The 22602-nt window shown below is 44.7% G+C and overlaps 1 long non-coding RNA gene across 1 annotated transcript; it reads left to right on the top strand.

Moving 5' to 3' along the window:
- The first annotated feature begins 16511 nt into the window (after nt 1-16511).
- On the top strand, nt 16512-22316 carry LOC132249549 (uncharacterized). Its single transcript, XR_009461039.1, has 2 exons — nt 16512-19411; nt 19753-22316. It is a non-coding gene; the product is annotated as an uncharacterized LOC132249549 (long non-coding RNA).
- Nucleotides 22317-22602: the final 286 nt, after the last annotated feature.

Below are 22602 nucleotides of genomic sequence, written 5' to 3'. Positions count from 1 at the left end.
CCTTAACCATACGAGTGGCCCTTCTCTGGACCCTCTCCAGGTTATCCGCATCCCTCTTGAAGTGCGGTGCCCAGAATTGCACGCAGTACTCCAACTGCTGTCTGACCAGCGCCCAATAGAGGGGAAGTATCACCTCCTTGGATCTATTCGTCATGCATCTGCTGATGCACGATAAAGTGCCATTGGCTTTTCTGATGGCTTCGTCACACTGCCGACTCATGTTCATCTTGGAGTCCACTAGGACTCCAAGATCCCTTTCCACTTCCGTGCCACCCAGCAGGTCATTTCCTAGGCAGTAGGTATGCTGGAAATTTTTCCTCCCTAGGTGCAGCACTTTGCATTTCTCCTTGTTGAACTGCGTTCTGTTGTTTTCTGCCCACTTGTCCAACCTGTCCAGGTCTGCCTGCAGCTGTTCCCTGCCCTCCAGCTTGTCCACTTCTCCCCATAGCTTTGTGTTATCCGCAAACTTGGACAGAGTACACTTCACTCCCTCGTCCAAGTTGCTGATGGAGACATTAAAGAGTATCGGTCCAAGGACCGAGCCCTGCAGGACCCCACTGCCCACACCCTTCCAGGTCGAAACCGACACATCCACCATGACTCTCTGGGTGCGACCCTCCAGCCAATTCGCCACCCACTGGACTGTGTAGTCATCCAAGTCACAGCCTCTTAGCTTGTTCACCAGTATGGGGTGGGATACCGTATCGAAGGCCTTCCTGAAGTCTAAGTATACGACATCCACCCCTACTCCTGTGTCTAGGCGTTTCGTAACCTGGTCATAAAAAGAGACTAGATTAGTCAGGCACGATCTGCCTGCCACGAACCTGTGCTGGTTTCCCCTCAGCATAATTTGTCCTGCAGGGCTGTCGCAAATGTGAGCCTTGATAATTTTTTCAAAGACTTTGCCAAGGATGGAGGTGAGACTGACTGGCCTATAGTTGCCCGGGTGCTCCTTCCTCCCCTTCTTGAAAATGGGGACCACAATGGCCCTTTTCCAGTCCTCCGGGACTTGGCCCGTGCGCCACGAGTGTTCAAATATTCCTGCCAGTCGCTGTGCAATGACGTCGGCCAGTGTCTTCAGTATCCTCGGATGGAGCTCATCCGGGCCTGCCGACTTAAAGGCATCCAGTTCCTCCAAGTGACTCTGCACCATCTCAGGGTCTACGCATGGTAGTCTGGCGCCTTGCTGCTGCCTCTCTACAACCCCAGTGAGAGACTTGTCGTGCCCCTCGCTTAGGAACACTGAGGCAAAGAACTTGTTGAGGAGTTCAGCCTTGTCCCCCCTGTCTGTCACCAATTGTTTCTCCCATTTAGCAGGGGTCCTATTCCTCCCTGGGTCTTCCTTTTACTCTCTATATATCTAAAAAAACAATTTCTTGTTATCCTTTACTTGGGATGCCATCCTCAGCTCCATGGTAGCTTTGGCCTGTCTAACTGCCTCCCTACAAGCACGAGCAGAGGAGGTATACTGCTCTTTGGTGATCTCTCCCTGTTTTCACTTTTTATGTGCTCCCCTTTTGGCCACTAGGCTGCCCTGGATTTCTCTGGTCAGCCAAGGAAGCCTCCTGTCCCCTTTCCCTCTTTTTCTTCTCATCGGGATCATCTCCCTTTGTGCCCAAAGGATCATTTCCTTAAGGCACAGCCACCCTTCTTGGGCTCCCATCACTTCAAAACTCCTACTCTGCAGTGTGTCCTTGACTAATCGCCTGAGTTCATTGAAATCAGCTTTCCTAAAGTCTAGCACTTTCACCCTACTAGTTACCTTACCCACTCAAAGTCTTATGAAGAATTCTATTATTAGGTGATCACTGTCCCCCAGATGGCCACCGATCTGTAGGTCCCCTACCATGTCATCCCCCGTTGCCAATACCAGATCCAGTAAGGCATTCCCCCTAGTGGGACCGTGTACCTCCTGTGTCAGGTGGAGGTCCTGTACACAGGATAGGAACCTGCATGAACGGTGGGACTTTTCTGTCTGCATCTCCCAGCAGATGTCTGGGTAGTTTAGGTCCCCATGACTACCGCCTCCTTAGCTTTTATGGTTTCCGAGAGCTGCCTCAGGAGCCCCGAATCTAGTTCTTCCCCCTGGTGTGGGGGTCTGTAGCAGACCCGTACCACCAAATCCCTTTGTCCTTGCCCCCCATGTAACCTAACCCGCAATCCTTCTACGTCCTCATCCTTCGATTCCATCTTGATGAGGGTCAATGTATATTGCTCATTGACATAGAGTGCAACCCCTCCCCCTTTCTTCTCCACCCTGTCCTTTCTGTACAATCTATAATCCTCAATATGTACCGCCCAGTCGTGGGATGAATCCCACCAGGTTTCTGTCAGCCCTACTAAGTCATAGGTGTTTTCTGCAAGCAGGAGCGCTAGTTCATCCTGCTTGTTCCCCATGCTCCTAGCATTAGTATATAGGCACTTGAGCCCCACGACTGGTGCCTTTGCTGCCCCCCAGCTCCAAATCCCAAGGGGCCCCTTATTTCTTACCTGCTTATTGCTTACCTGTGCTGTACTGCTGGCCGCCCCATGGCTTGCAGGTTCCCAATGTTCTCCTTCTTCAGGCTGGGCTGTCTTTGTGGGTGCCACATGGTTTGGTGGTCCACAGCTTCCCCCACCTTCATCTTCCCCTCCCCCCGACGAGCCTAGTTTATATGAATATAATATATAATATGAAATTAAGTTAATTGAAAGACACATCTAGATTTTAAACAGAAACTGAGGATTTAAATAACTACCTCAGTATAAGGAAGCTCAGAAAAAACCTCATGTTGTAAACACTTCCATTACCAAATTTGTAACTGTTCTTTGGCTTTAAACAATTGCATGCAGTGTGAAAAATACATTCAATATTAATAGTTCTCCTCAATTTGTATCCATGCTTTGGTTAGAAAAGGCAACATTTTAAATTATTGCAAACTATATTAAATGGAAAAGGTTATGATCAGCAATTGATAATTGGAGTAGTATTGATCGAACATATACAACTCAAACTAGACATTATTGAGAAGAGATCCCCAAAAAGTCATAACTTGGTGGGGGGAAACTCTGTCCAACAGCAAATGGAATAAATTCTTAAAGTTCTCCAGGAATCTGAATTCTAGAAATGGCCAAGTTCCAAATGTTCTTAAAATACTGATTCTCTGCAGGTTTTCATTTTCTTTGTTAGTGTCACTTTTTCAGTCTAGAGTATGTCTAGCAGCATATCCTAGCTGGAATAGCCTGAGGATGCCCTACTATATCTTGTTCAACATTAAACCTCCAAACCCAGAAATGCTGGGGTGAGGCCACTCCTGTCCTCCCATGCTTACTCTTAAGACTTTCCCTCTGGAATATTGAGTGGCTGGTAGGGAGAATCCCATAATGGCCTCACTAGTGTATTTCCAGATTTGGAGAACTGGGTGGTTAGGCTGTGCTCAGGGATGTTCCTAATGGGATATGCTGACACTGCAGTGTACACATATTCTCAGTTTCAGTTATCCAATACAAGCATTAAAGTGTTAGGGTTTTAATCACATCATATATGGCTTCCTTATAGTACAGCATCTCAGTTTTAATGTGTTTTAGATACATTTTTTATATCATCTTGGAAATTATAAATAGATAGGCCACATTTTCAAAATTGTAGGGTTAAATTACTTTTATAAAGTATGCATACAAAATACAAGCCAGTAGTTATATGCAAAGAAGTACATAGTTGTGTTTACAAAGGGGGAATGTCATACTGTAGTAAGTCCAGGGACATGGGTGCAGCTGTGATGCTCCCTAGTGGGGCCAGTTTGGGATTGGTTGTAGCCCTTCTCATGAATCTCTCCCACTATGCCTTTCTCTTAATGAAGGTTATAAAAGGGAGGCTGCCTGTGGGCTCTGCATGAGCCTGACCGTGTGTCACTCCCCACTGGGCCTCTCCTGGGTCCCCTCAGTCACAGTCTTGTACCCCCAGGTTAGCAGCTCCTCTCAGCCTGTACCTCTGCCAGGCACCCATCACCTTAAGGGCTCCTTGCGTGGTTCCATACCTCCCCTACACCATGCCCCAAGCCTCACAGATGTTCTTTCTCTGATGTCATTTATTTATATCCTTAGCCCCCGCTTGGGCCTTCAAACCCCCACTTCCTGGGCCTGCACACTGCCCCTTCTTTGGGCTCCCAGGCCCCCGGTCCTGCACACCTCCCTTTCTCTTCGTTCCCAGACTCTCAGGCCTGCACACTGCCTCTTCTCTGGGCTCTTGGGCCTTCTGGCCTGGCTCAGCCCTTCCCTGGGCACATGGGCCCTCTATGGGTTCAAGCTAAAGCAAAGGCTACTTGCTTATAAAACCCCGCCTCTCTCTGCCCAGGTTTCCTTCCTCTGGGCCTAGGCCTGCAGGATTGATTATATAAACTCCAGTCCCTTCAGGAGCCCTGCTGCCAGGAAGAGACTGCCTGACCGGCTCAGGCTTTGGGCTTATGTAGCTCCAGCCCGAGCCCTATTCCAGTCAGGTGAGTCTCTCATTGACCCCCTGTGCTACCTGCAAGCACCTTTGTAGGCTTTTAGCTCTCTTAAAAGAACAGGCACACCCCAGTGCTCTGCTACACATACACAATTTTTTTTGTTTGTTGGGGTTTTTTTTTTTGCTTGTCCTTAATTATTTGCACTTCTGCATGCATTTCCATTCATGTTTGAAGCACCTGTTTTTGGAAAATTGGGTTTGTACATATACTGATATCAAAGATACTCTAGGTACATATTCTGGGTGAACTGTGATGACATTATTTAAGTGAGAAGATATCAGAATGTTGACTGGCAGCATGTTAGCTACCAAGCAGTCACAGATCATCTTAAAGGTTTATTGCCTGTCATACTGTTGGCTAAGAGAAAGGGGAAGTTTGATCAAGCACAAGTATTCTTAGATTTAAAGAGAAAAGGATCCCAGGCAAAGGCAGTCTCTCTCTCTCTCTCTCTGTCCTCCTTTAAAATTAGTTATTCAGTCAGCCCTTTGAGTTTTTATTGGTCATCTGGCAACATTAAGGAGTTAGTAGAGTACACTACATTTCTATTTTAATAAATGTTTCTGCTAGTGGAGGTTGATCTGGCCACGGAGTTAAGCCTTTTCACCTTCAAAGGCTTTGTATGAGAGAGAAGGTCTCTGCCTCTAATACCTACTTCAGTGAAATGTCAAAATGAGTATGGTGCCTACTACATTTATTTGCATTGTGATGTTCTCACCTTGTTCCATTTCCTTGAAGTTTAAATATGTTTATGTTTAGCAGAAAATCAGGTATATTTAGTGAGTTATTCTATAGTTTGCCTTTTTATAATTCTTGTAAGTAATCACAGGAGCCACAAAGATAAATTACTAGCTTGTTGGGGGCAATTAGATGTATAGAGCTACTCTCATATTTGCAACACTGGCACCTTTATATTTAACAGTCCACATGGAGCAGGCCACTTAAATGTAAAATCCATACAAAGTATTACTTCAGTTACAGATAGGTTCAATGTAACAGTTGGGAAATAACATTTTCTAGATCTAGGTGAGATTTGCAAAGCAACTTAGGCACAGTGACATTCCCACACCTAAAAGTGAGGCAACTGGTTCCAGAAGTATAATTCACAATCTCCAGTTAGGCATCTTAGATTCCTACACTTGAAATGGAGAGAATTAACAGCATAGGACTGGATTCACAACACAGCATATTGAATGAGAAAGTGCGTAAGGCAGATGATAAGAAATGATGCTGAGAAGATATGTCTGAAATTCAGCCTCTCTGATGGCCTCCATCTGCATTTAGGTACCTACCTGAAGTTGTAAGTTAGGTGATTTCTAGCCTCAAACTGAGATTTCTAGCCTCAAACCCTTGCCTAGACCTAGCTATCTTTCTCTGTGTATAAGCAATGCCTTTATTCTTTTATTTTAAAACACAGCATCACCCATCCTTTATATAATAGCCTAGTGAATAAAGAACTTGGCCAGAAATGATTCTGTATCCCAGTGATGAGGACATTCTCTTGCTCCAAGCATTGCTTACAAATGGATAAAGTGCATAAGCATAGCAAGCTGGGGGCAAAAACCAGAACCTCAGAGTCACTGAGAAGCAAGTCATCATCCCTCTTGATTACTGTCCATGATCCATGAATCTTGTACACTTAGCAGAAGAGGTGGAGGGATTGCTTGATTTCATTCTGAATCATGATGGAGCTCAGGCAGGAGGAGCTAGGATAGGGGTGGGCAAAATATGGCCTGCAGGCCAGATCCAGCCCACCAGGCCATTCTATCTGGTCCATGGGGCCCCTAAAAATTTAGAAAATGAGTATTTATCTGCTCCTGGCTTCCTGTCAATGATGACATGAGACAGGGGCAGTAGGACCCAGGGGAAGCTGGTGGCAAGACCCAGCAGCAAGGCTGGCCTGGCCTGCCCCCCCGCCCCAGGATGCAGGAGCACAGGGTCCAGCACCAGCTGTGCTGGAGTGTGGGCAAGGGTCCCATTCTCCTGCTGCCTGGCCCTGGGCCCCCACTGGTACTGGCCCTGGGACATCAGTGTGGGCCCTGTGCTCCCACCCAACTGCCATTGTGCTCCCACATGCCTGCTCACTGTCACCACCCCCAGTCTGTAGCTGCCATTTCCCTGCTTTCCTGCCCACCCGCTGCTCCAGCACCATGTGGTTCCCGACTGCATTGCCAGACTGTGGGAGCACAGGGCCTGCCCCAGTAACCTGAGGCCAGAAGCAGGAGGAGGTGCACGTGTGTATTCATAGGGTGAGTCCCTCATGCACACCCCACCATACACATGCACCCACACCCCTTTGAACTACAATACACACAGACCCCCATACCCACACCCCCTCACACACTCCAGTCACCTTCCCCCACACACAGTTCCCCCACAAACCCCATGCCCACCCACACCCCACATATCCACACACATACCCACATGCTCCCTTACTCCACACCCCTCCACCTATCCCACCCACACATTCGCCCTCCCCCACACTCCACATACCCACACACCCACAGCCCCCACAAACCTATACCCCTCCCCTACGTTGGAGCAGGGGAGGGTAATTCAAACCATGGGCTTTAAAGCCACGGGGTGACGTAGTTCCCAGCACTCGGGAACCAGCAGCGGGAAGGAGAGGAGTCAAGCACACTTGTGCACGTGTGCCCCCTTAACCAACTGACTGACCGGAGGCGGCGGCGGCGGCAGCAGCAGCAGCAGCAGAGGAATCGGCAGCGGGGGCAGCAGCAGCTGATCCCCCGAAGGTAAGTGGGGTGGAGGGACCCGGCGCAGCTGAGCCAGATCCGGAGGGGAAGCCCTCCGGGTCCTATATAGCTGAGCCAGTAGGGAGCCGCGCTTCTGAGCCACGCAGCGCGAACAGAGCGCGCAAATAGGCGCGCTCTGTGAGAGCGCGCCGGCATTTGCGCAGGCGTTCGTGCCGGCGGGCAGGCAGGAAGGGCCAGGAGTGAGACTCCTGTAGGGGTAGGGCGTAGACACCACACAGATCTACAAACAGCAGCTCAGAATGGTGTCTATGAGGAGTGCTGCTAGGGCCTCTGCCCAGGGGGACAAGGCTAGCTGGGGCTGGTTTGAGGCCTCCACCCAGACCAAGCCCATGGGGGAGCTGACGACCCCCTACCTCCTGGCCTGTGGGCGATCCCCAGCAGGGCCGGGGGGGCAGAGATTGGGGGCCCCCACACCTGTCCAGCAGGTGCCCATCTTAGGGCTCTGGAGGCACAGGTGAGGGAGCTCCAGGAGGAGGTTAGCAGGCTGAGGGGGATCAGGGAGGTGGAGGATGAAATTGACAGTTATTTCCTTTCCCTGCAGGACCAGGCACCGAAGGAAGAAGCAGCCCGGAGAATGCCCTCCACAGCAGAGTGGCAGACGGTCACAGCCAGGACTGGAGCAGCTCGCAGCGAACCAGTACCAGCTTCTCCAGTCTGACTGGTGAACAGGTACGAGGCCCTGGCGACCCTGCAGGAGATGGAAGGGGAGGAGGAAACCCTTGGGCAGGAAGAAACACCACATTCTTCACACTCCGAACAGGTCAAGAGATCCAAGAGGACCCAGAGCAGGAGGCGATGAGTGCTCGTCATAGGCGACTCCATCCTGAGAGGTATGGAAGGGCCCATCTGTCGCCAGGACCCCTCAGCACGAGAGGTATACTGCCTCCCTGGAGCAAAGATTCGGGATGTGACGGAGGTAATCCAGGCCAGGATCAAGCCCATCGATTACTACCCCATGGTCCTAGTCCATGTGGGTACTAATGATGTGGCCAGGAGAACCCCCAATCACCTGATGGAGGACTACAGTGCTCTGGGCGGCGTGCTGAAGGAGTTCGGTGCACAGGTGGTATTCTCTTCCATCCTACCAGTGAACGGACGCGGAAGACGGCATGAGAACTGCATCCGAGAAACCAACTGGCGGCTTCGGCAGTGGTGTCTCGAGGCAGGCTTTGGCTTCCTGGACAACGACCCGCACATTACAACGAGGGACATGCTCAGCTGGGATGGGCTTCACCTGTCCCTCAAAGGTAAGCGTGTGTTTTCTTCTAGGTTGGCGGATCTCCTCCGGCGGGCTTTAAACTAGGCTTGTCGGGGGGAGGGGAATATGAGGGCGGGGGAAGCTGTGGACCACCAAACCATGTAGCACCCACAAGGACAGCCCAGCCTGAAGAAAGAGAGCATTGGAAACCTGAAAGCCATGGGGAGACCAGCACTACGGCGCAGGTGAGAAACGAGAAGGTAAGAAACAATGGGCCCCTTGGGACTCGGAGTGGGGGGGCAACAAAGGCACCAGTCGCAGGGCTCAAGTGCCTATATACTAATGCTAGGAGCATGGGAAACAAGCAGGATGAACTAGCGCTCCTGCTTGCACTAAACACCTATGACTTAGTGGGGCTAACAGAAACCTGGTGGGATTCATCCCATGACTGGGCAGTACATATTGAAGGCTATAGATTGTACAGAAAGGACAAGGTGGGGAAGAAAGGGGGAGGGGTTGCGCTCTATGTCAGTGAGCAATATACAACAACCCTCATCAAGACAGAATCCAAGGATGAGGAAGTAGAAGGATTGTGGGTTAGGCTACATGGGGGGCAAGGAGAAAGGGATTTGGTGGTAGGGGTCTGCTACAGACCCCCACATCAAGGGGAAGAAAGAGATTCGGGGCTCCTGAGGCAACTCTCGGAGACCATAAAAGCTAAAGAGGCGGTAGTCATGGGGGACCTAAACTACCCGGACATCTGCTGGGAGTCACAGACAGCAAAGTCCCACCGCTCACGCAGGTTTCTAACCTGTGTACAGGACCTTCACCTGACACAGGAGGTACACGGTCCCACTAGGGGGAATGCCATACTGGATCCGGTATTGGCAACGGGGGATGACATGGTAGGGGACCTCCAGATCGGTAGCCATCTGGGGGACAGTGATCACCTAATAATAGAATTCACCATAAGACGTTGAGTGGGTAAGGTAAGTAGTAGGGTGAAAGTGCTAGACTTTAGGAAAGCTGATCTCAATGAACTCAGGCGATTAGTCAAGGACGCACTGCAGAGTAGGAGTTTTGAAGGGATGGGAGCCCAAGAAGGGTGGCTGTGCCTTAAGGAAACGATCCTTCGGGCACAAAAGGAGACGATCCTGATGCGAGGCAAAAGAGGGAAAGGGGCCAGGAGGCTTCCCTGGCTGACCACAGAAATCCAGGGCAGCCTAAGGGCCAAAAGGGGAGCACATAAAAAGTGGAAACAGGGTGAGATCACTAAAGATGAATATACCTCCTCTGCTCGTGCTTGTAGGGAGGCAGTTAGGCGGGCCAAAGCTACCATGGAGCTGAGGATGGCAACCCAAGTAAAAGACAATAAGAAATTGTTTTTTTAGATATATAGGGAGTAAAAGGAAGACCCGGGGAGGAATAGGATCCCTGCTAAATGGGCAGAAACAATTGGTGAGGGACAGGGGGGACAAGGCTAAACTCCTCAATGAGTTCTTTGCCTCAGTGTTCCTAAGTGAGGGACACGACAAGTCTCTCACTGGGGTTGTAGAGAGGCAGCAGCAAGGCGCCAGACTACCATGTGTAGACCCTGAGATGGTGCAGAGTCACTTGGAAGAACTGGATGCCTTTAAGTCGGCAGGCCCGGATGAGCTCCATCCGAGGGTGCTGAAGGCACTGGCCGACATCATTGCAGAGCCACTGGCGGGAATATTTGAACACTCGTGGCGCACGGGCCAAGTCTCGGAGGACTGGAAAAGGGCCAACGTGGTCCCCATTTTCAAGAAGGGGAGGAAGGAGCACCCAGGCAACTATAGGCCAGTCAGTCTCACCTCCATCTTTGGCAAAGTCTTTGATAAAATTATCAAGGCTCACATTTGTGAGAGCCTGGCAGGACAAATTATGCTGAGGGGAAAGCAGCACGGGTTCGTGGCAGGCAGATCGTGCCTGACCAATCTAGTCTCTTTTTATGACCAGGTTACGAAATGCCTGGACACAGGAGGAGGGGTGGATGTCGTATACTTAGACTTCAGGAAGGCCTTCGATACGGTATCCCACCCCATACTGGTGAACAAGTTAAGAGGCTGTGATGTGGATGACTGCACAGTCCGGTGGGTGGCGAATTGGCTGGAGGGTCGCACCCAGAGAGTCGTGGTGGATGTGTCGGTTTCGACCTGGAAGGGTGTGGGCAGTGGGGTCCCGCAGGGCTCGGTCCTTGGACCGATACTCTTTAATGTCTTCATCAGTGACTTGGACGAGGGAGTGAAATGTACTCTGTCCAAGTTTGCAGATGACACAAAGCTATGGGTAGAAGTGGACATGCCGGAGGGCAGGGAACAGCTGCAAGCAGACCTGGACAGGTTGGACAAGTGGACAGAAAACAACAGAATGCAGTTCAACAAGGAGAAATGCAAAGTGCTGCACCTAGGGAGGAAAAATGTCCAGCACACCTACAGCCTAGGAAATGACCTGCTGGGTGGCATGGAAGTGGAAAGGGATCTTGGAGTCCTGGCGGACTCCAAGATGAACATGAGTCAGCAGTGTGACGAAGCCATCAAAAAGCCAATGGCACTTTATCGTGCATCAGCAGATGCATGACGAATAGGTCCAAGGAGGTGATACTTCCCCTCTATCGGGCGCTGGTCAGACCACAGTTGGTGTACTTCGTGCATTTCTGGGCGCCACACTTCAAGAAGGATGCGGGTAACCTGGAGAGGGTCCAGAGAAGGGCCACTTGTATGATTAAGGGCCTGCAGACCAACCCCTACGAAGAGAGACTAGAGAAACTGGACCTTTTCAGCCTCCGCAAGAGAAGGTTGAGAGGCAACCTTGTGGCTGCCTATAAGTTCATCACGGGGGCACAGAAGGGAATTGGTGAGTATTTATTCACCAAGGCGCCCCCGGGGGTTACAAGAAACAATGGCCACAAGCTAGCAGAGAGCAGATTTAGACTGGACATTAGGAAGAACTTCTTCACAGTTCGAGTGGCCAAGGTCTGGAACGGGCTCCCAAGGGAGGTGGTGCTCTCCCCTACTCTGGGGGTCTTCAAGAGGAGGTTAAATAACCATCTAGCTGGGGTCATCTAGACCCAGCACTCTTTCCTGCTTATGCAGGGGGTCGGACTCGATGATCTATTGAGGTCCCTTCCGACCCTAACATCTATGAATCTATAAATCTATGCTCTCACCCCCCACATTATACAAGAGTAAGACTTCATTTTAAGCCATTGTACTATAACCTCTATGTACACTACACAAACTTATGTAAATCAGGACAAAAATATTTTTAAAAATCAATTAATGTTATAGATGTTCACTTTTTAGAATATAATTTCGTATTTTTCTGGTTCTGAGATGGCAAAACCCCTTGCTGAAAAGACTACTTCTGGGAGCAAAGGGAGGGACTTCTGGTGGCAAAGGGGTTAGCGGGGTGGGACTTCCAGGCACAAGATGGCAACTAGGGGGTGGGGTACCTGTCAAGGGGTGGGGCCAAGACTTGGTAAGCGGCCCTCCACTCAAAATAATTGCCTGCCCCTGGGCTAAGACATAGCTGCTCACCTCAGGATACCTCTGCATGGGCATGTAGGGAGCTTTGAGGTTCCAAATATAGGTGAGCAATGAATTAAGGCCATAACAGCTTTTGGTCTCTGAAGAAGGGATTTTCTAAATTCTTTTAAAATGTAAACCAGCACATAAACCTGGAATTAATTGGAATTTTGGTGCCCAAGAGCCTCCCTGAATCTACCCCTAATTAGGGTCACCATATTGCCCTAGTTTCAAAACCTGTTGTGTAACTTGGAGTGACTGGCCTGGACTTAGATGGGGTGCCAGAATGCTGTTGAGGCAGATGCTGCTAGTGCTGTAGTATGTAGTGTCAGAGCAGCCAGCAGTGAGGGGGTAAATGGGCCAGCTGCTGGGTGTTATTTTGTACCACAGCTGCTGGTATTATCACCACCAAAGTTTATCTTTGGCACTGGTTTATGTGGCTGCAGTAAGGGTGCAGGCGCAAGGATCTCTCACTCAGTGGTTTCTTTGTGAACACCCTAGCTGCTGTTCTTGCAGAAGCAGCATTTGTCCCTTCTAGCAGCATGCAGCTGCCTTGAACCCTGTTGCCCCCAGGCCCAACCATAGCAGAGGCCCAAGGCATAAACCTTAGCAGCTATGTCTCTGTCCATTCAGCTGTCTTTGAGCTCCAGTCCCAGCTGAATGTTCTGTAGATTTAGGGACTGGGTTGGAGTGTGGGGGAGTGGGTTGGCGGATGCAAAAATGGGACATATGGTCACCATACCCCAGGGAATAAGTCAGAAGAGAAAATGAGAGGGAGAGAGAAGGAGAAACCTCTCATAATGGAGTAAATTAGAATTCCTCAGACTTCTACTATGATTACTGGTTTGTAGATGAAATGAGCCTAAAAGTTGATTTTGGTATTTATCCATTTCTCTTTTTCTAACATGAAAATATGTATGTGAAAAATACACATTAATTATCTTAAGCTATTGGAAAGATGAATTACTTCTCTCCCCCCACTCATTCCCAAATTATAAGCTGTGTCCTTTCAGAAATGTGACTGCGTAAGCACTTACTCTAATGTAGCTTCCCCTTTCAGTGCTGCTATTGAAACCTCACCATTTATTTTCAACAATGGTTGGATGTTGATCTCAAGAGAATGAAAACCCAATTTAGGTTTTAGTAAGTTAAAATGTAAGATGGACTCAAATCTTGGCATTTAAGAGTCCTTTAAGCAAAATATCAGAATCTGCAAACATTGTCCTTTATGTAATCATCAGGTTGGTGAATCTGAAAGGCAAAGGGCACTTAACAAGCATAGTATTAAAGAGACGACCACTAGAACCTGATCAGCTGGCCTTCATAAATGTGAAAGGTTGGAGGTTGTGATAGACTATCAGCATAACACAGTGCATAACAGTTGTCCTTTTCCATCTCTAGAAATGAGCTAGTACACACTGGTGCAAGAATATATTGTTATGGCAAAAAGATTGTCTAATGGAAGTGGATGGATATTAATCTCAATTCACATTTCTTAATTTGCTTTAATTACTGAGAGCTGTATTTAAAAATCTTGTAATGGAGTCCTGATAAATGAGGGAAAACTCTTTCCCCAAACTAGCATCACTAAACCAGAAACACCTATGCAATTGTTTTTGCATGTTGTAGGATTTTTGCCTATAGTCACAGTGATTCTTTCTGGTTGGCTTGGAAATTGTTCTCCAGGAGTGTTTCAGTTCAGTTGACATCAGTAAAGTTTCTCTGCTAGTACTTTACAGGGAAGAAGTTTCTGTATGGTGTAGAAACAATAGCGACACCTTGAAAATAGTCTAACTTAGAAGTGTACTATGAAGCAAAACATTTTTTATCAGACTTGTCTTAAACCAGTTCTAAGAATATTTTGTAGTTAAAAGTATGAAATTATATTTCATTATAGCAGCTGAGGCTGAAATGTAAATAATTCCTAAACTAGCTAGAGGAAATCTTGGCAGAATGGTTTTAGCTTCCTTGAATTTCTTTTCTGTTTGTTCATTCTTAGGGCGGGAAATGATGTGCGTGTGGGTGTTTGGCTCTGAAAAAGAAATGGGTCCAAGAACATAGGCTATCATTTTGTAGCACAACTGCAACTGCAGCTAGTGACATAGTGCTATTGGATTCAATCTTATCTTTCATTTTGTGTTTTGCATATTAACTAAAATCTTCCTTTTTTTTATTTTTCCTAATGTTTTAAAAATTGAAATCAACATTTCCTTTCAGACAGAAGTATTCTGTTCTCTAATGGCTGAATAAATTCAAGCTGGGAACCTAATGGTGAAAAGCATCACCATTTATTGCATTTCCCCCAAATAGGCTCACTCAATCCTAACCACGTATCCCTTTTCACTATGGCAACCACAAAAGTTGTAGATTCATCCAGAAGAATGAGACCACATGGAAAATATAGCATAATATAGTTGAATGGTCATAATACCAAAACGTCAGTAGTTGAATAATAACATCAGTAGTTGAATATAAACTGAAAATGTAGATAGATGAATAATTATATTATCACTGTAAAGGGGAGGGGAAGACTTGTGAACACGTCAGCTGATTTGTTGTCATTGTTTCATCTGTCAACTCCTATCCTGCAGTAAGTGAAGCTAAACTGCAGTAATTTACCTCTGAATGAGACAGAGGGTAAATTACTGAGGTTCAGCTCCCATTTACCACAAAATAAGGGGCACAACTGAAAGAGTTATAGTACACTCAGCTGAACTGTGTTAATGCCCCCCAAATTTTAAAGCAGTATAATTGTTTTGTGTGTTCACAACCTGATTATATTTCTGCAGGACTGAAAACCGGAGATAGGAGTACACTAAAGCCCAGTTTATTTTGATACTGACAGTGGTTAGAAGTTTGCAAATGACCTGCATCCTCTGTCAGTTTGTGGTTGCCCTTTTCAATTACTGATATATTGGGATGTGGTGGATTGTGGCATATCATGAAAACGTGACAGCAACAAGGCATCCCATCATTTCAAATGTTTTTTGAATATTTGAGGTAGTGCCTTTCCACCAGGAATGAGTGCTTTTCAAAAAGAGTTGAAAGGCAGATGTATCCAAAGAAGTGAATGCCATTAGACCAGTGTTTTTCTGCCCAAAATAATCCTATTTATAGGAACAATAGCGACCACAATAAAGTTTTCCTCTGACTAGGTAGTAAAAGTAATCTGTGTAAATTTATAACATACTTGTGTTAAATTATGAGAATAGATGCTAAAAAGTCTTGTGACTAATTTCAGGGCCATTTTTTCAAAAAAAATCCAGAAAATTTTGGAAAGCCTATTGCTTTGAAAGAAAAAACTACCTTTAAAACAGAAAAGGATAAAAGTACCTTGTTGACAGGGTAAGATCCTTAAAAGTAAAATTGCTCTTGCCCCCTTTTTCCTTTACTGTGTGCTTGCATGTCTGCCTAAATGCACACAGATGTCTGGTTTTGAAGAGAGAGAGAGAGAGTACAAAATTACCGGATAAAGAAGACTAGTCCGTCTGATTGAATCCCCAGATTGTAGCATGCTAGCTAACTGATTAACCTTACTGGCAACCTGCTTCCCTTTTCCTTTGCAAGTTATTGCTCTGGGAATTGATTGATAGAGAAAGCTTATTTATTTGTGAGGGAAAGCTGATTCCAAATTGTTCATTGGAAATCAGAAATAAACAAATAAAGTATGTAAATATATATATATGCATGTATTCACACACACAGAGCTATGTTGTATGTGTGTTTAATAGCTAAAATCTTTACGCAGTGGGTGGATTAGGAAATGTGGGGATGGGGGTGTTAGAAAAGAATCTATCATAGACTCCCAGTGTGTTCTCATTAAGGCACAGTCTATTTTGACTGAATGAAAATGATGGCATTTCCAGAATATAAACCACACAGCTAGGATTTTTCTGGGTTTGTTTTAAAAATAGAATAAAATGCAAGAGCTTAAAGAAAGAAATGTGAGCAATGGCCAATCTCAGCCACTTGCATAGCTCTGCCACATTCTGAAGAACAAACAGCTATTAAAATCTGAGCACACAAAGCATGTAGTAGGCTTAGTAATGACAAGCAGTGTCAGCACACTATAATTAACATAGGGTGGTATAATTTATAAGGAATGCACTGTGCGGTTTAACACCAACGCAGAAGGAGGGGAGGAGGGAAAGAATCAATTGTTAGTCTGCAAAATCAAAAGTGGCTCTTATCCCTGGATGTAAACATCTTATTTTTTAAATGCTCTTTAATTTTTTCTTTTTTTATTACTAACAAAAGACTTCTGTCATTTTGAGTTAATGCAGTGCCAGGCAAGAGTGAGTCATGGAGATGACCTCTGTCCTTCTGCCACCATATTAATCTGAAAGGGAAAGTCTCAGCAGACTGTTTTTACTGTACATAATTAAGCAATTCTGAATGTTCAGTGAAACTTGAATGGTATGGCATAGAGCCTGGTAATATGACAGTTAATGAGATGAGACTTACACTTATTCTGCCTGTATAATAAGTGAAGGCTTTTGCCTTCAGATTGAGGGCAGACAAAGACTGAAGTATTCATTAAAAATGCTAAGACCAACAACAAGGGCACTGTTTTGTGCCTTTCTCTGTTTTATGACTGTCTCCAAAGAACTAGATGAAATTACTTCTTAATTATACTTACTCAGTATATGTAATAAGCTATGACATTTGCACTCCCAGTGAAGAGGACAAGAAAAGAGACATTCAAGAAACCATTAACAACAAGGGGGATGATTTATACCATATTACCTTATTTTAGGGCCCCAAATATTAAAAAAACTGGCTGAAATTGATTAAACTAATTGTGTGTCTGTAATAAGAAGATAATTTTGCCTTCAGAGGGCCTCTATACATTTTCTTCTGTTGCCTAAGCACATATGCAGAACAAAATTGCTCTATGAGCAGAAAATTCTATTACTGCCATTGGTGTTTGTGTTGCGTGTTTGCAGCAGCTGATGATCTTACATCTCTAATATTAAAATACTCTTTGGGCTTACCCGGGGAATTACAACATAATCAATTAAAACTGAGCTAATATCGCAAAACCTGCATTCGGTTAGATAAAATAAAGTATAAATTCTTTTTATTAGGTGCAATCTCTTTTTGAATAGCAATTTGTTTTAGCAATTACTAAATTGCTTGCAAAGGTGTTCACTAAAGTGAGGGTGTCATGATTCACTCTTGGAATATGTGTTTCTGTAGTATTAATGGAATCTGTGCCCCTGGTATTTTTGAAGGTTTTTGTGTGGATTTGGGGAGTTGTCTTTTCAGGGACAGATATATCTACGTTATCACACGACGGGTGACCAAACGCAAGACAAATAGCAAAGAACTGAATTAAGAGCCAGATCTGACTGTGGTAAGCACTGTTTAACATGCAGATACATTCTGTTGTGTCTTTTGCTCTTTACATTACAAACCAAACTGAAGAAATCATGGGATGTGGTTTTGTTCCAAGAAACAATGTTTACCAAATATACACAAATATGCCAGCTCTAGTTGACTCCAAACTGCTGTTCTGACTGGTTCTACAACAGACAACACAGTGAGTTTCACCAGGTTTCTCACAAGCTATTTAAAAGGATACTGGCATATTTAAATATATTGCAGAGCCCCTACACCTCAGATCTTAGTCTAAATGGGTAAGACAAGGAAAAAGGTGGGAGGAGTAGACACACAGGGCATTTGTACACATGCATGCGATAGAGCACCAGGCGCTTTTAAAAGCGTCCGGCGCTGCATCGCATGCATTTGTATAAACAGTGAAATGTACCTCAGTGGTGAGAAAATGGCAGCGGTGAGCTTTTGACCTAAGACACATTGAAAGTGGTTTAGTTCAAAGGCATACCGACACCATTTTCTCAGTGCTGACTCGCATTTCAACATTTATGCAAATGTGTGAGGCCGGGCATCCCAGTTCGCATGTTCCACAGACTCAGTTAATCGAGTCTGCTCTGAGGAGCTTGATTTCTGGTGCATCAGAGCAGACAAAGGTATGTGTATAAATGCCCACAGTATATATCTGTGCTGCTGTGACTGTAACTCATGTAGAAATACCTGAGTTAGGTGTAAACTCACTGTCTCGGGTACTACTAGTAGTGCCAGTGCACTACTCAGTACAGAATGAAAAACCCATCTGAGAACTTGGACACAGAGCCTGCCGTGGGGTCTGTACTACCTTGTTAGCTGTACCTAAGTCAGGTAGTTTAAGTCTGGGCACATCTACACATGCAATTAATTTGAAGCAGTAAACTGGTGCATATTGCACTACAGTATTGCTCTCAGGTGCCATGTTTGCATGTGTGCTCAGGGTCATCGTGTGCTGAGCTGGGTCAGAGCAGCCATGGCTGGCTGGGGCCCCAGGGGTCAGCCTGTCAGCCCAGGGCTGCTCCAATCTGACTCAACGTGATGAGGAGGTGCTGCCTGGGCCACAAGAGTGCTTCAATGTGGGGCTAGCCAGCAGGCAGCCCCCGCACTGAAGCACCCTTGTGCCCCAGCCAGCCGTATCTGCATCTACACGTGCGTTGCTGCACAGTAAATAACTCCACCATAGGACAGGACTTGTATTTGCAAGTACTACAGCGGAGTTTATTAGTTTATTGTGGCCTGATTGGGCCAAACATGTAGACACAGAGACTTTACTGTGGAGCTAATTAGGTAGCTCTACAGTAAATGTCTCATGTAGATATGCCCTCTGTTAGGTATATCTACATAACACACAGTGAGGCAAACCTGGGTGACAAAACACAGCAGGTCAGTGATGGCTACAGGACTAGAACCCAGGTTTCTTAAAAATCAGGCTAGCCTTTCTTCCATTAAAGAATGCTTTCTTGTTGTTAATTTGTGTATTAAAACCCAGCCTATTTCACTAGTACTCTTCAGAAATTGGTTAATAGGTGACTGGTTAGGCAGACAGGGAGGTTGGTCTTTACTAGCTAGTCACTAGTAGTCAGCAATTTTCCTTAGGAGACCAAAAGCCATTTTCTCAGAATCTTTTATTTCAGAAGTATATCTTGGTATGAGAGGTAGTTCCCGTTAGAATTGTTCTGTTACATACTTTTCTTAGATTGCAGACTATTTTGGCAAAGGATTAAAACTTGCAACTGAATTACCCTTAAGAAATGCCTTTTATTGTGTAATGACTTCAAGAATGTAATTCCCCCCTCCCCTCCAAGATCCATTTGTTAATCAGTTAGGAAATATTACATGTTAATTTGTAACATACCAGCAACCAAGATTTCTAACTATGAAGACCTGATTTATCCAAGGCTGTTTTGAGACAATGAGCCTACACCCACAAGCTCGTGATTTGAGGCAAAACTCCTATTGATGGCAATAGAAGTTTTTACCTGAGAGGAGGCTGCAGAAATGGGGCCTTTATAATATTTATTTGTATTCCACTGACACCAGGTATGCATTTCAACAAACAGTAAAACCCTCTCTCTTTGACGATATTTTCTCTTTATTATTATAAATGTCACAAACAGCAAGTGAATAGGGGGAGAAAATTGAGAGCATTTTGTAATTCTTGAAAGGTTAATTGCACTATTTATAGACCTAACTGTAAAGGAAAAAAACCCTCAGCATGACCCGGCAGGGTCAACATAGTAATAGCAACCTAAATGGAGCTCTGACCAGTCATGAATTACTGTCTGTGATACAGAGAATGCTGACAGTTCAATCACAGCACTGTTTCAATAGAGAACTCCATATATTTAAAGCGCTGATACTGTTTTCCCTCTAAATGACAGGCTTGACAGATGGGCCGAAAGCACTGCAGACGTTTGAACAAGGAAATAGAGAGGGAGCCTGCTGGAAGCAGGGCTTCACGCAGCCAGCCGCGAATGATGAATAGAGTGTGATTGTGTCTGACAGGTAGTAATATAACTATTCATTCACCACAGAACACCTGGAGCACACTATATTAAATGGTACAAGATGGAGAGATTCTGTGACAGGAATAGGAAGTGTGAATCCCACGCTGAGTTTAGGTACAGCAATATAAAAGGTCAAAGGGCGTGCAACATAAACTGCCTCAGAGAAGACTGTAATTAAATTATTTGCTTACCAAAGTGTTTCTAATGTTTTGCTAACATGTTGCCAGGATCATTATTTCAGCATGTCTGTACAGCTGAAATGAGCTCAGCAAATGCCTCTTTGCTAACTACTCCTATTCCATTTTACATTTGGAGGCTCACTAATCATAGTGTCATCGTTACTGTACAAAGCTATGTCACTGAGCAGAAGCCGAGAGGGGCCGAAATCCCTAATGTCATTATAGGGCTAAAATCAGTGTACTGGTTTTTGTCTAATATTTCTGAAGCTTTTAGCTGATCATTTATTAAGGCTTTCTGGGCCAGAATCTGCACTGGCATAATGTCCATTGAAGAGTCAATGGGTATTGTTCTCAGGGGAGCATCTTTCTCTGTAGCGCTGTTAACCATAGCTGTTATAGTTTAGCTTTTTTTCTGTACTATACCCTTACATTTCTAGAAATTTGCTCAATGTTGGAGGAACTGGATGTTTTGCACAGCCTTTTGCATGAGATGCATTTTTGAACTGGAGAAACTTTGTTTGTTCACCCTCATTTTGTTATTTTCTCTAAATCTAAAATAAAAATGTCATTCACATTAAAAAGGTATAACCATTCCTTACATAAAGGAGAAAAACCCATAACTCACAAATAGAATTTCATGTTAACAAGAGACCTGCGTGACCATGAGCATAATTTGCTAGACACTGTTCAGGTGCAGAGTTGGAAACCTTAAAGACACTTAAAAAAAAATATTCCTTTACATAAAACTTTTCAGTTCACCTTGACATTGATAAACTATTTAGTAGTTAAACATTAATGTATGGGAGTATTTATTTCTGAGAAAGGCAGAATAAAGTAAGTCTTGCTAATACTCATGGAAATGCATATTTCTGTGAAGGTTTTACCCAAAGTGTACATGTTAGTGTCAATAGCATAACTAACATTCCTAAAAGTTTATTTTTGACTTGTATCTAATTATTTAGTAGTCCTAAAAATGTCATCGCAAGATGGTCAAGATTTGGCTGTTGAAATCATGGACACTTAAGGAATATATCTACAGTGGGATCTTGTTGCAAAAAAAGCCAACAGTATTCTGGATTGTGATAACAGGAGTGTCATTTGCAAATCAAAGGAAGCGATTCTTCCTCTCTGTTCAGCACTACTGAGGCCTCACATGAAGTACTGTGTACAGTTTGGGGTCCTATACTTCACAAAAGGATGTGGACAATTTGGAAAGAGTCCGGCACAGAACAACAAAAATGATTAGGGGCCTGAGAGGCAAAACTTACATGGAAAAGCTGCAAGAACTAGGGTTATTTAGCCTGAAGAAGGGAAGATAGGGAAGGGAGGACTTGATAAGTGGTCAAATATCTGCAGGGCAGTTATAGAGAAAATGGAGATGGGCTTTTGTCTGTGGCCATAGGGGACAGGACTAGGAGCAATGGCTTCAAGCTTCAGGAGGGCAAATTTATGTTGGTGATTAGGAAAAACTGATTATGAGGGTGGTCAAGCTTTGAACCAGGCTACCTAGAGAACTTGTGAAATCTCCATCTTGGAAGTTTTCAAGAGCAGGTTAGACAGACACTTGGTTGGGACGGTATAGTTGGGAACAATGCTACTTTGAGCTGGGAGTTGGAGTAGATGACCTTGTAAGATCCTTTCCATGCCTACTTTTCTATGATCCTATATAATTACCACTTTTGCATATGTAAATGAAGGCTTTATATAAATGTAAGCAGTGGAGCAAAAGGAAAACATATGAGTCAAGAATTTGTCCTGGGACAAATTAAATTAGCTCAATAGCGTTGTAACCCATAACAACATTTTCATCAGTGCTGATGTTGGAGCCGGCAGATCTCACATTAATACACTTTAAATAGAGTTGGTTGAAAATTTTTGCATGGAACAGTTTTCTGATAGAAAATGCAATTTTGTCAAAATTAAATGTTTCAGGGAATATGTTGATTTTGATGAGGGTGTTTTTTTTTACTAGAAAAGTCAAAATGAATCATTCTGAGTTTTGTGTTTTTAATGTCAGAACATTTCCTTTAGATAAGATAAAATGTTTCACTTAGAGCTTTTGTTTTCAATTAAATTTATATGGACTTTATGGACTTGTATATTAAAGATATAATATTTTAATGTGATATCAATGTTATATCTAATAATTATATTACTTCAGAATTATAGACATTTTACCTTAACCAAAGTAAATGTGTTGACATCAACTAAATAAATTGTTTGAACATTGAAAAATAAAATTTCAGTGGTTCTAAACAATATTGTTTTGCATTTTTTATTATGTAGGCAATTTCTAAATGATACTTTTCCATTCTGATTTAAAAGGAAAATAGATGTTAGAGTTTCCTTTGGAAAGGAAGTTACAGTTCTTAACAGCTATCGCAGTGACCTTGAACCAGTAGCAGTCACTTATGTTTTAGGGATACATTTGCTATTCAGAATACTTGCCCTGTCTGTGAACTTCCAAACACTTTTCTCTGTTCTTTTTTCTGGACTGCCTTTGTCTTCATTTGTAATTATAGCAACCATTTATTACTGCACTGCA

The sequence above is a fragment of the Alligator mississippiensis genome, chromosome 3 (genome assembly GCF_030867095.1).
Source record: "Alligator mississippiensis isolate rAllMis1 chromosome 3, rAllMis1, whole genome shotgun sequence".
Taxonomy (NCBI): Eukaryota; Metazoa; Chordata; order Crocodylia; family Alligatoridae; genus Alligator; species Alligator mississippiensis.
This window is presented reverse-complemented; position numbering and strand designations above follow the sequence as displayed.